Source organism: Triticum urartu, unplaced genomic scaffold (genome assembly GCF_056163025.1).
Source record: "Triticum urartu cultivar PI428250 unplaced genomic scaffold, HENAU_Tu73 scaffold2, whole genome shotgun sequence".
Classification (NCBI taxonomy): Eukaryota; Viridiplantae; Streptophyta; class Magnoliopsida; order Poales; family Poaceae; genus Triticum; species Triticum urartu.
Genome location: NW_028260368.1, coordinates 2,075,910 through 2,088,317, shown reverse-complemented (window position 1 = coordinate 2,088,317; position 12,408 = coordinate 2,075,910). Strand labels below are relative to the sequence as shown.

The following is a 12,408-nucleotide window of genomic DNA, read 5'->3' as shown; positions in this document are numbered from 1 at the left end:
AGAGAGGGCCTCACCGTTTAAAAGGGAACCATAGAAACGATGGAACCCACTATTTTTTTTAGTATTATTAGAATGAATTTGTTATTTCGTATAGAAATAACTGAACGGAGTGGAATAAAAAATCGTGGTTGGGAAGGTTACTATAGCAAAAGCCATTGGAATTAATATTTTATATATCGGAATAATTAGTTTTGTTATTAATGAGAAAAAGGGTGGCTAAAAGAAGAGAAATCATTAGTTATTCATTAAGGTTAATTTGATTCAATGACCAGAGTTCCGCGAGGATATATAGCCCGGAGACGACGAACAAAAATGCGTTCATTTGCCTCAAACTTTAGAGGGGCTCATTTAAGACTTAATCGAATGATTACCCAACAGGTAAAAAGAGCTTTTGTTTCCTCTCATCGAGATAGAGGTAGGCAAAAGAGGGATTTTCGTCGTTTGTGGATCACTCGGATAAACGCAGCAACGCGGGTATATAAAGTATTCGATAGTTATAGTAAATTAATACACAACCTGTACAAGAAGAAATTGATTCTTAATCGTAAAATGCTTGCACAAGTAGCTGTATCAAATCCAAATAATCTTTACACGATTTCCAATAAAATAAAGATCATCAATTAAAGGTATAAATAAAGTAATATACTGGAATAATAAAAGATGAATTCCCGGAGAGGGAACTCCGGGAAGATACAATAAATTAAGATTAAGTGGTAGGAATCAACGAGCTGGATTACTTTCTTTATAATATATATAGGTCTGGCCCTTTCGAATTCGAATAAAACATCAACAATCGGAACTTAAGTTCCGGTTGTTGTTTCTTAAATTTTGGTTGTTGTTTCTTAAGTTTCGATTGGAATTGTACTTTTGCGTTAATTGAGGAATATGTCTATTTTTTCTGGGTCTAGAACCTGTAATTATTGAAATTGACTGGGCTTGAAATTGCTTTTCGTTCTCATAGTTACGAAACGGTAAGAAAGATAAAATACGAGCCTGTTTTATAGCAAGAGTAATTAATCGTTGTTGTTTCAAGGTTAATCTATTTATTCGTCTCGATAATATTTTTCCTTGTTCACTAATAAATCTATTAATTAAACTCATGTTTCTATAATCAATTCGATCTCCCGGGCCAATCCGGGGACGCCTACGAAAAGGTTGTTTAGATTTACGAAAAGGTTGCTTGAATTTACGAAAAGTTTGCTTGGATTTACGAAAGGGTTGCTTGGATTTATTAAAAGTTTGCTTGGATTTACTAAAGGGTTGCTTAGATTTAAGAAAAGGTTGTTTAGATGTATACATGATTTATTCCTTATTTAAAATTTGAAAATTTGAAAATTCACTTCTTTATTTTATTAATTTAGGATCCAGAAGAAGTAGTTTTTCTTTGATCCATATCTTATTTGATTCATATTATAGTATATGAATACCCTCTATACATATGAAATAATATCTACCGGAAATCAGATGAGTTGATTTGTATTTTGTATTCTATACTATGTTTTCTTTATATATTAAATATGAAGTTCTTACTCTTTCTGTTGTTTGGAAAGATCAAACACACGATGTTCCTATTTCTTTATTTCGTGATGAGTCGTATGCTTGCGACAATAACGACAAAATTTTTTGAATTCTAATTGTCCGGGTGTATTGTGGCGATTCTTTTGAGTACTATATCTAGAAATCCCCGTCGATTCCTCATTGGCACCTTTTCGAACACAACTGATGCATTCCAAAATAACTCTGATTCTAACATCTTTTCCCTTGGCCATGAACCTCCTTTTCTTTTTGGATTGACTTAACTTAATTCTTCTACTTATTCTTTTATTCTTCTATTTTGAATCCGAAGAAGAAGAATAAAATTCATTAGAATAATTTTTTTTTATTCTTTAATTAAGTAATAAAAAATAGAGAAATAATTAAAGAATACAATCCTTGTCGAATTAGCAAAGATTTTGGTTCGAAATCCTTTCATTTAATTAGCCAGCCCCGCCTTTTCTATGCTCTGATTTCTGAGGCCTTATTTAGCTTGGGTACCCCTTTAAATTGAATTTCTATTTTCAAAAATGGGGTTTACCAAATTTTTAATGACTCTGAGGTTCAACCCAATCCATCTTTTCTTTCTTTTTCCTTCCGATACTAAAAAAAGATTGAAAAGGATCAAATTTTGTCATATCACGAAGAAATCTATCCCTCCCATAGCAATAACTAGAATTAAAAAAAAGGGAATGACAAAGCATCTGGGAATAAACGATTAATTTCTATCAATAAACCTGCTAAAGCACCAAACCATAGAGTACTTAGCACGGGTGCTACAGAGAGATATGTTTTTATATCCCGCATTGAAAATCCTCCTTCCTTGTTGGAATACATATATGATCATAAACTCTTGCCCAAGATTGTTATGCTATATATAAAATGAACCATATCGACGAAATTTTCCTATCCCTAAAAAAGAAAAAGATGACCCCTTCTTCCTATATATTACCAAGGAAAAGTAATCCTTCTTTTATAGGCGAAATTATATTGGATTTTATATGTATATAATTCCTTAATTATATGAGACCAAAAAGAAGAAATGACACGAGGGTTCTATATATAGATAGAGAAAGAAAGAAGAAGAAAATTATGATGTGGAAAAGAAGACAGGAATTGTGTACAATGGCATTGTACAACAATTTAATTTGGAAAAGGGATGTAGCGCAGCTTGGTAGCGCGTTTGTTTTGGGTACAAAATGTCACAGGTTCAAATCCTGTCATCCCTACCTATTACTTCTTTCTTCTTTATAGGCAGTAGCGACGAGATCAATTAAAGTAAAGTGGGTATAACTTGAATTTGTGGAGACTATACGTACGTGAGATACATTAGGAATAGAAAAAGATTTTCTTTTTGAATGAATGAAAGCGCTCTTAGTTCAGTTCGGTAGAACGCGGGTCTCCAAAACCCGATGTCGTAGGTTCAAATCCTACAGAGCGTGATTCCATCTATTTTATGTCGAAGCAGAGTAAAATAACTTAACAAAATTGAATTGTAACTCCAATTTCAATTTGACCTCCTCTCTGGTCTGGAGGAGGTCAATCAAAAAAAAAAAATGACTCAATCAAAGATCCAACTGATCCCCACGCCTGTATTGCAAATACGCAGTCACGAATAATCCCGCTAAAGTAATAGGAATTAGGCCTAAGACGATTCCAAATAGAAAAACTTCAATCATTTCGATTTGTTCGAGGGGATAAAAAAAGAGGTACGATCTATCCCTAAATAGTACTCTAAATTATCCACGAATCTCAATGACCAAGAAAAGAATTCCTAATTAGTCTGGAAAAGAGTCGTAGAATGCCAGGAATCCCAAAGAAAGATTTTTCTTTTCTGAATTATAATTATTCAGTCAATTCAAATAAGGCGTATCTTGTTCAAGCCAATAAATAGAGCTGGGGTTATAGTTAAAGCAGCCAGTAGAAAACCAAAATAACTAGTTAAAGTAAGCATGAAAGAGTTAAATTCCATTTATTTTTTTTTACTACACTACATATGTTGGTAAAGCATTTACCTAAGTTATGGAAAATTCATAATTCATCAGTTATTTTAGATAATACTAAAAAACAAGATAGAGTAAGATACAGAAGTGTAAAAGAAAGTGGATTCATCAGATGATACATGAGTCCCTAATTCCGAATCAAGAGATTTGTTGTGGAATTTGTCAATTGAGTAAAGTAATAATATTAAGAACTAGATCATCTAACCCCATTGAATGAAAAAAAGAAATTCAATTTTCAGGGAAATTTTTGAATAAGAGATAAATAAACAATTGAATTTGAAAAAAAAAACTTCTTTCTATTTTGGATAATTTCTTTTTCAATAGGACCCTCTTTTTGGAGTGAACGATCGAATATTCCCCTATTCCTTCTTATTTTAACTGATTGTATTCCATATGGAATAAGAGGAGAACAAAAGCATTCCACGACCTGCCAAGGGGCTGTTAAAAAAAAAAAAAAAAGAAAGCTCTTCCTTGAATTTACTTTATTTTTATTCCTTTTTCGAACTCCAACCAAAGTAGATTCGAAGACGAGTCACTTCAATTATCCTTTTAAGTTCTATTCTATCTTCTGTCTTTCCCTATTTCATCTCGTAAAGTTCCGCGCTCGCAGTTTGGTCAAGAAAGTTAGACCTAATCCAACAAACAATACAAGGATGAATTACGAATTATGAAAGGATAGATTTCACATATACTTGTCCTTGTATTGTGTCAGTATGAGAATATCCTTCCTAAATTATTTATCCAAACCTATTGATCATTAACTTAGATTTTCCCAAGATTTTGGCTGCTATTCCGAATTACTCTATTATTCCGAAGCCAATGAAAAGTAAGTAGAACCTACAAAAATGGGGTTTTCTATTGATGCCTTGAATAACATATAGCTTACCTATAGACAAAAAAAAAATAAAAAAGTAATTATGTTTCGGAACCAGGCAAAACCAGATTGCTGTGCCATAGGAAGGATAGCTATACTAATTCGGTATACTCAAAATACACCTTTGGTACAAAATTGACAATCTCACAAGGATGAAATATCAGTAATTTTCTATTTACTGGTCGATCCCATCTTTTACGGAATCAATTCCTTTTTTGAATGTACAAAAATTTTGGGAGTTCAGCATGTCTGGAAGCACGGGAGAACGTTCTTTTGCTGATATTATTACCAGTATTCGATACTGGGTTATTCATAGCATTACTATACCTTCCCTATTCATTGCGGGTTGGTTATTTGTCAGTACGGGTTTAGCTTATGACGTGTTTGGAAGTCCTAGGCCAAACGAGTATTTCACGGAAAGCCGACAAGGAATTCCGTTAATAACCGACCGTTTTGATTCTTTAGAACAACTCGATGAATTTAGTAGATCCTTTTAGGAGGCCCTCAATGACCATAGATCGAACCTATCCTATTTTTACAGTGCGATGGCTGGCTATTCACGGACTAGCTGTACCTACTGTTTTTTTCTTGGGATCAATATCAGCAATGCAGTTCATCCAACGATAAAACAAATTCCAACTATAGAACTATGACACAATCAAACCCGAATGAACAAAATGTTGAATTGAATCGTACCAGTCTATACTGGGGTTTATTACTCATTTTTGTACTTGCTGTTTTATTTTCCAATTACTTCTTCAATTGAGAGAAAGAAAGAGACTAATAAGAATTCTCTTATCCCATTTGGAAGGATACCATCCTTATAACTACCCATGACTGTTTTTGTCTCTAGCATGACCAATTGATAAAATGTGGAGGAAAGTAGGGGAAATGGCCGATACTACTGGAAGAATTCCTCTTTGGCTGATAGGTACTGTAGCTGGTATTGCTGTGATTGGTTTAGTAGGTGTTTTCTTTTATGGTTCATATTCTGGATTGGGTTCATCTCTATAGTAATCGGAGGGACCAGATTGTAAACATGAAAAAGTAGGAGCTTAGCGGGTCCTTACCCCCCTTTATCTGATTAGAGCGGAAAGGACCCGCGGAATTTTTATTTTACTCTTATAACGCGAATTGAATCTATTCGATTCACTCTTATGAAGCAACAAGAAAAAGAGATCACTCGAGGATCCAATATCTTATTCCACGAAGGAAGTATCCTGAAAATCCTTGATTTAGTTTCGAGTAATAAACTAATAAAACCTTAATCAAAACTATTCAACTAGCCTAAAAATAAAAAAACCTTCAATGGAAGAGTTTACTTTTTTTTTGCAAAATTTCTGTAAATTTGAAGTTGAACTTAATTAAACAAGCCAAGCAATTTGCTCACAATCACAAGAAATTTTTCCCCCGCCATATTTTCTTCCCCTCTGTTTGTCCACTACCTCGGCTAAACCTAAGCAAAAGAAAAAGAGGTCCAAGAGACAGACCCGAATAAAGAAGAAATAGTAATCTTTGACGAATTAGGAAGAAAAAGGATTCTTATTTTGATACAAGAAGAATCGGCACAAGAAAAAGGCTTTTTCTTGTGCCGAATAGACGATTAAGAAGACCTGCAATCCCTCCGAAAAAGAAGAAATTTTAATTTGATTGTTCTCGCCTTTGCCTTGGATTCTCTTCTTTTGCATGGGATATAAATAAGGAATTCCAGACATCTCATAAACAAAAAGCAGTCTAAACAAAAAAAGGATTTCCAAAATAGATCATAGATAATTCTAGCAATTGCCAATAAATCGAGGCTTTTTACCAACTTGATGGTAAGAAATCCCGGGACCTAGAAATTCATTTCGTACAATTGAACCTTTTCAAACTGTTTCTTTTTGAGAACCAAAAAAACTTGTGCCAAAATAACGGATGCGAAGAAGAACAAAAGGCCTTGGACACGTAATGGATCCTGAAGCACGATTTCTGCGTCCCCCTGACCAAAACCTCCCACATTAGGATTGCTTGTTAATGGTTGATCAAGCTTGATGGATTCCCCCTCTGAAACAAGAAGTTCTGGTCCGGGAGGTATAATATCAATCACTTGGCGTCCATCTGATGCATCAACTATGGATATTTCATACCCCCCCTTTTCTTTACGTAGTATTTTTCTTACTATACCTGTTGACGTAGCATTATAGACTGTATTGTTACTCTTGCTACCATCAGGATAGATCTGTCCTCTTCCTCGGTTTCCCCCTACATATATGGGATATTTTAAGAAATGAGCATCTTTCTTCGTAGCAGGATCAGGGGAAAGAATGGGAAAGACAATTTCACTATATTTCTTACCGGGAACAGGGCCTATCACAAGAATGTTTTTTTTATCGGGACGATAACTCTGAAAAGCAAGATTTCCTATCTTTTCTTTTAACTCAGGGGAAATACGATCGGGCGGCGCTAATTCGAATCCCTCGGGCAAAATAAGAACAGCACCTACATTCAACCCTCCCTTTTTTCCATTAGCAAGAACTTGTTTCAATTGCATATCATAAGGAATTCGAAGAACTGCTTCAAATACAGTATCGGGAAGCACAGCTTGGGGAACTTCAATATCGACGGGCTTGCTAGCTAAATGGCAATTGGCACATACAATTCGTCCAGTTGCTTCTCGTGGGTTTTCATAACCCTGCTGCGCAAAAATGGGATATGCATTTGAAATAGATGTCCGAGTTATTACGTATATCATGATCGATACAGAAATCGATCGAGTTATCTGTTCCTTTACCCAAGAAAAAGTATTTCTATTTTCCATGTCCAATCGCAGATCCCAGAATTTCTACAATAAATTAGATAGGTAGCTAAGCTAATCTAGTTCCCTATACACGAATCTGTTGTCATTCTACTGCAACAGTTGTACTGCAATGATGAATACCTTAAAGTAGGTATAAATAGAAAGAATTTTGCTAAAATGGAAAAGGGCTTTCTTTCTAAAAAAAGATGCTTGCTAATTTGATTAATATTAATATCGGGAGATCAAATGAATTTATGCTTCACTAATTGAATGATAAATGACTACAAGCGAAGGAGATAGACGATTTAAACAAAAAAAGACCCAAAATTTCAAACATGTATCTAGAATTACTGGAAAACTACAAACAAAAATAGTGAAAATAAGCTCGTTAGGAGCCCATCCAAAATCGTTGTAGACCCAACGAATTACTAGTTCCCAACCACGGGTGGAGTGAAATCCAACAAAAAAATCAGTAACTAAAAGAATAAAAAAAGCTTTTATTGAGTCATTTAAATTATAGAAGAATTCCTGAACCCAAGAATTCAAAATGACAAGTTCCTCTTTACCCAGAAAAAAAGAACCACTTAGAATAGCCAAACAGATTATATTTGTCGAGAAATGCAAAATGGTATGGAGATGATCCTCATTATTTATTTTGACCCATTGTATTATTTCCTTGTGTATTCCTGTAGGAGGTTTTTGTACATGTGTCTTTAGTTTCCCTTTTATCATCTCGTCCAAGAGAGAAAGTTCTTCTAATTCTATGAATCTTTCTAGAATCCTTTTCTCTTGAATATCAGTTAAGAGAGTTTCGGATTGCCTGGTATTCCACCAATTCTTAATCCAAAGTTCCAGACATTTGTTAAATGAGGAAGAGACCCCCCAAGGCAAAAGTACGATAAATACAAGATATAGTAAAGAAGGCAATGCTTTCTTTTTTTTCATTTTTGATCTGTAAATGGAGTTGTTAATGAATATGCTTCATTCGCTGACTCTATTCCATTCCCTGACTCTATATGATGATATTTCTATTTCATGATATTTCTATTTCTTTGAAGCAAAAACTCTATAGGTTTGATACCCTGTATCTATTCTTCTTTTTTGTATATTAGTTATTAGTGGAATTTCAGTGCATTGGGTTCTTTCTTAGATCTAGATGGAATGAAATAGTGAAATAGAATAAAAAAAAAGCCCTTTCGGATGAAAAAGGAAGAATAGTATGCGATATATCTAACTTGGATAAAAAAAAATTAAAAGCAAATTTCTCTTATCCTCGTTTGTTCCTTCCTTTAGATAAATACTTAAAAATCCCCTTACAATAACAAATCCAATTTAGAAGGGACTTCCTCCCTGTGTTGAGAAAACTTTTCTTCTTCCAATTCTTCTTTTCTTCATTCAACTCAGTTCAAAAAAGATACCTCAAAATACTTCAATTGGTACGCGCAAGAAATAGGCCAATTCGGCAGCTTTTTGTTCAATTTCTCGTGGAGTAAAAAATTTATCATCAGTACGAGTCAAGGGAATGATCCCCTGGCCCCGGATTTCCATATAAAGAATACGACGAGGATAAAGACCCTCTTTAACCTGAATTCTAATTGATTGGATATCCCGCATAAGGAATCGAAGGAAGACGCGACGTTTTATTCCAGGGAATCCCCAACGAAAAATGCACACTATTCCCTCTTTTCTATCGAATCGGTCATAACCACTACCTACATTCCACAAAATAGTACACCACAAGTAGGAGCTAATGAATAGGCCTGCGATTCCGTAGAAAGACATCACGACCCCCTGCGGAAAAAAAAGAATTTCTTGAGATGGAAGTATAGATATAATATTCTTACCAAGATAACTGGAAATCCCAACCGATAAGAATCCTAGTGAACCTAGAAAAAGAATACAGGCCCAGAAAAAATTACCCCTTTTTCGAGAACCTTTTAGAAGTTCTACCCATATGTGTTCTGATCGCCAATTCATATTAGATATACTAAATCCAGCAGCGGTCGATTGAAATTGAGAGAATAAGCTAAATAATTTTGACTTTACTTTTTTTGATTCTGAAATCGCCTTCAGCAACTAGTACTCCTGTGAAATAATAGGTTAGATACATTGACTTTCTATTCAAAAAATATTCGTTGATTCAATTAAAATAAATAAAATAAAACTCGCTATACCTGGCTCTGCATATTCATGCATTTATGCTCGTAGCCTATATCCGCATCCATAACCGTTTTTCATTTGTGTGTAGAAAGTGTGTGTAGAAAAAGCCACATACCCTACCATATTATATTACTTACACTAAAAAATACTAGACAATCTTATTTTTTTGCACATAAAGAAATAAAGAAGTCATTGCAATTGCCGGAAATACTAAGCCTACTAAAGGCACGAAAATAGAAGGTAAGTTTAAATCCGTCATGGAATAGGTGTCTCAATTCAAATTTACTATTTCTATCTAGTCGAAAAATATCTTAAGATTCTTATGATATAATTAAGTATATCTATTATAAGGAATATTGACTATTGTATTGTATTTTTTATTTTTAGTTTGAAAAATATTCTGTAAAAAAAATGAAAGGATAATAAGAAAATTCCAAAAAAGGAGAACTAATTAAAAAGATTTTATTTTGATTTTCCCATCCTCATGGCCTTTCTATCTTTCTAATCTAATTTGAAATTGGATTCAAAAGAAAGCGGTTAGAATTTACTTCCTGCATACATACTTCTCTAGAAGCGCATACAATAATGCGTGGTAAAGGCGGAAAAATAGTATATTCAATCAAAATCAAAGGGCAAATTATCTTACCTACTATAGATCCCCTACTACCCTCTTAGACTTTAAAAGGCGATATACCACCCAAAGAAAGGGTATGAAAATGCCGGGTGGAGTTAGCTTTTCGACGAAGACCTGTCCCGTGCAGCGAAGCCCTGTTAGTAAGACCCCCCGCAATAATGGATTATAGAAGAATATTATTCCAAATACTCCTCTGGACGCATATAGTAGCATTGCGATTCCGAATCTTTTTTATTTATGAATATGAACAGAAAAAATTCATTGTATCGTTGGGTCGGAGCGGAGGTTTGGTCCAGAAAAATTAGAAACAAAACGTCTACTCTACCGCATTGAAGTCTATAGCGCTGTATTTCCACGAAAGTATAATTCTTACCATCAGGATACGATCCTTTCTTTTGAACTAAACGTCTCTACGATGGGTCCAGGTTCTATGTCCAATCCCAAATCAAGGATTTCTCGCTCTTGATCGGAGTCATAAACTAAAAAAAAACTACCTTTTTATCCTTTTTCTCAAGGTTATAGAAAACTTCCTTATCTAGTTCTAGCATTTTGAAAAAAAAAAAATGCTTCTTTTTTTACACACAGTTCGAGTCACTTGTTGACTCACGATTACGCCTGTTAAAAGTTTCAAACGTCCTCTTTTTTGAAATTGAAAGAGAGTCCTATAAAAAGGTCTAACTTCCAAACTATGTCTTTTTTCATTCATTCTCCTTTAGTTTTTTTCTCTATCTAGAAGTGGAATAGAATAACCCGGTTGAAGGGTAATGATCATACGTCTGTAATGCATTGTATGGCCCAGAATAGGTCCTATTCTTCTACCTTTTCCAGGTAGTCGATGGCTATTCACAGCTACCACCTTAACACCAAAGAAGAGTTCGACCCAATGCTTTATTTCTGTCTTAGTGAATCCCGATTCGACATTAAAAGTATATTGATTCTTTCCCAATAAACGAAGACTTTTTTCTGTAAATACTGCGTATTTGATTCCATTATCATTATCATATGATAATACTATATTTTATTATTTTATTATTTTATTTGTATTTCTTTATTGTATTATACCTTAATATATATATTCTAGATATATAGAATAGACGAATCTCAATTTGTCAAGTCTCATGATCATATCATGATCTATTTTTATTCGGCTCAATCTTTTTTTTCTAAAAAAGATTGAGCCGAGTTTAATTGCAATCAATTAGAAGAATAAAGAAGAATTACTGCATTTCATAACTGATTTTTTTCTCTTTTTATTTCGTTTCTTTTTTATTTATACCTTCTTTATCTTTAGTTTTATCTAGTTAATCAATAGTATCTACCGGCTCGAACTCGAATTTGATCGCCTTCCATACTTCACAAGCTGCGGCTAGTTCAGGACTCCATTTGCAAGCTGCTCGGATAATTTCATTACCTTCGCGAGCAAGATCGCGCCCTTCGTTACGAGCTTGTACACAGGCTTCTAAAGCCACTCGATTAGCTGCTGCACCAGGTGCATTTCCCCAAGGATGTCCTAAAGTTCCTCCACCAAATTGTAATACAGAATCGTCCCCAAAGATTTCGGTCAGAGCTGGCATATGCCAAACATGAATACCACCTGAAGCTACCGGTATAACACCTGGCATGGATACCCAGTCCTGAGTGAAAAAGATACCGCGAGCACGATCTTTTTCAATAAAATCATCGCGCAATAAATCAACAAAACCTAAAGTCATTTCGCGTTCCCCTTCTAACTTACCTACTACTGTACCGGAGTGGATATGATCTCCCCCAGACATACGCAATGCTTTAGCTAATACACGGAAATGCATACCATGATTTTTCTGTCTATCAATAACTGCATGCATTGCACGGTGAATGTGAAGAAGTAGGCCATTGTCGCGGCAATAATGAGCCAAAGTAGTATTTGCGGTGAATCCCCCAGTTAAGTAGTCATGCATTACAATAGGAACCCCTAATTCTCTTGCAAATACAGCTCTCTTAATCATTTCTTCACATGTACCCGCAGTCGCATTCAAGTAATGCCCCTTGATTTCACCGGTTTCGGCCTGTGATTTATAAATAGCTTCGGCACAAAAGACAAAACGGTCTCTCCAGCGCATAAATGGTTGTGAGTTTACGTTTTCATCATCTTTGGTAAAATCAAGTCCACCACGTAGACACTCATAACACGCTCTACCATAATTTTTTGCGGATAATCCCAATTTTGGTTTAATAGTACATCCCAATAAAGGACGACCGTACTTGTTCAACTTATCTCTTTCAACTTGGATACCATGAGGCGGGCCTTGGAAAGTTTTTGAATAAGTAGGGGGAATTCGTAGATCCTCCAAACGTAGAGCACGTAGGGCTTTGAAACCAAATACGTTACCTACAATGGAAGTAAACATGTTAGTAACGGAACCCTCTTCAAATAGGTCTAATGGATAAG

At 34.7% G+C, this 12,408-nt stretch overlaps 2 non-coding genes across 2 annotated transcripts; both read left to right on the top strand.

Annotated features, from left to right (window-relative positions):
- Positions 1–2,688: 2,688 nt before the first annotated feature.
- On the top strand, positions 2,689–2,762 carry TRNAP-UGG (transfer RNA proline (anticodon UGG)). The gene has a single exon. It is a non-coding gene; the product is annotated as a tRNA-Pro (tRNA).
- Positions 2,763–2,901: 139 nt separating this feature from the next.
- Positions 2,902–2,975, top strand: TRNAW-CCA (transfer RNA tryptophan (anticodon CCA)). Its single transcript has one exon. It is a non-coding gene; the product is annotated as a tRNA-Trp (tRNA).
- The last annotated feature ends 9,433 nt before the right edge of the window (positions 2,976–12,408 follow it).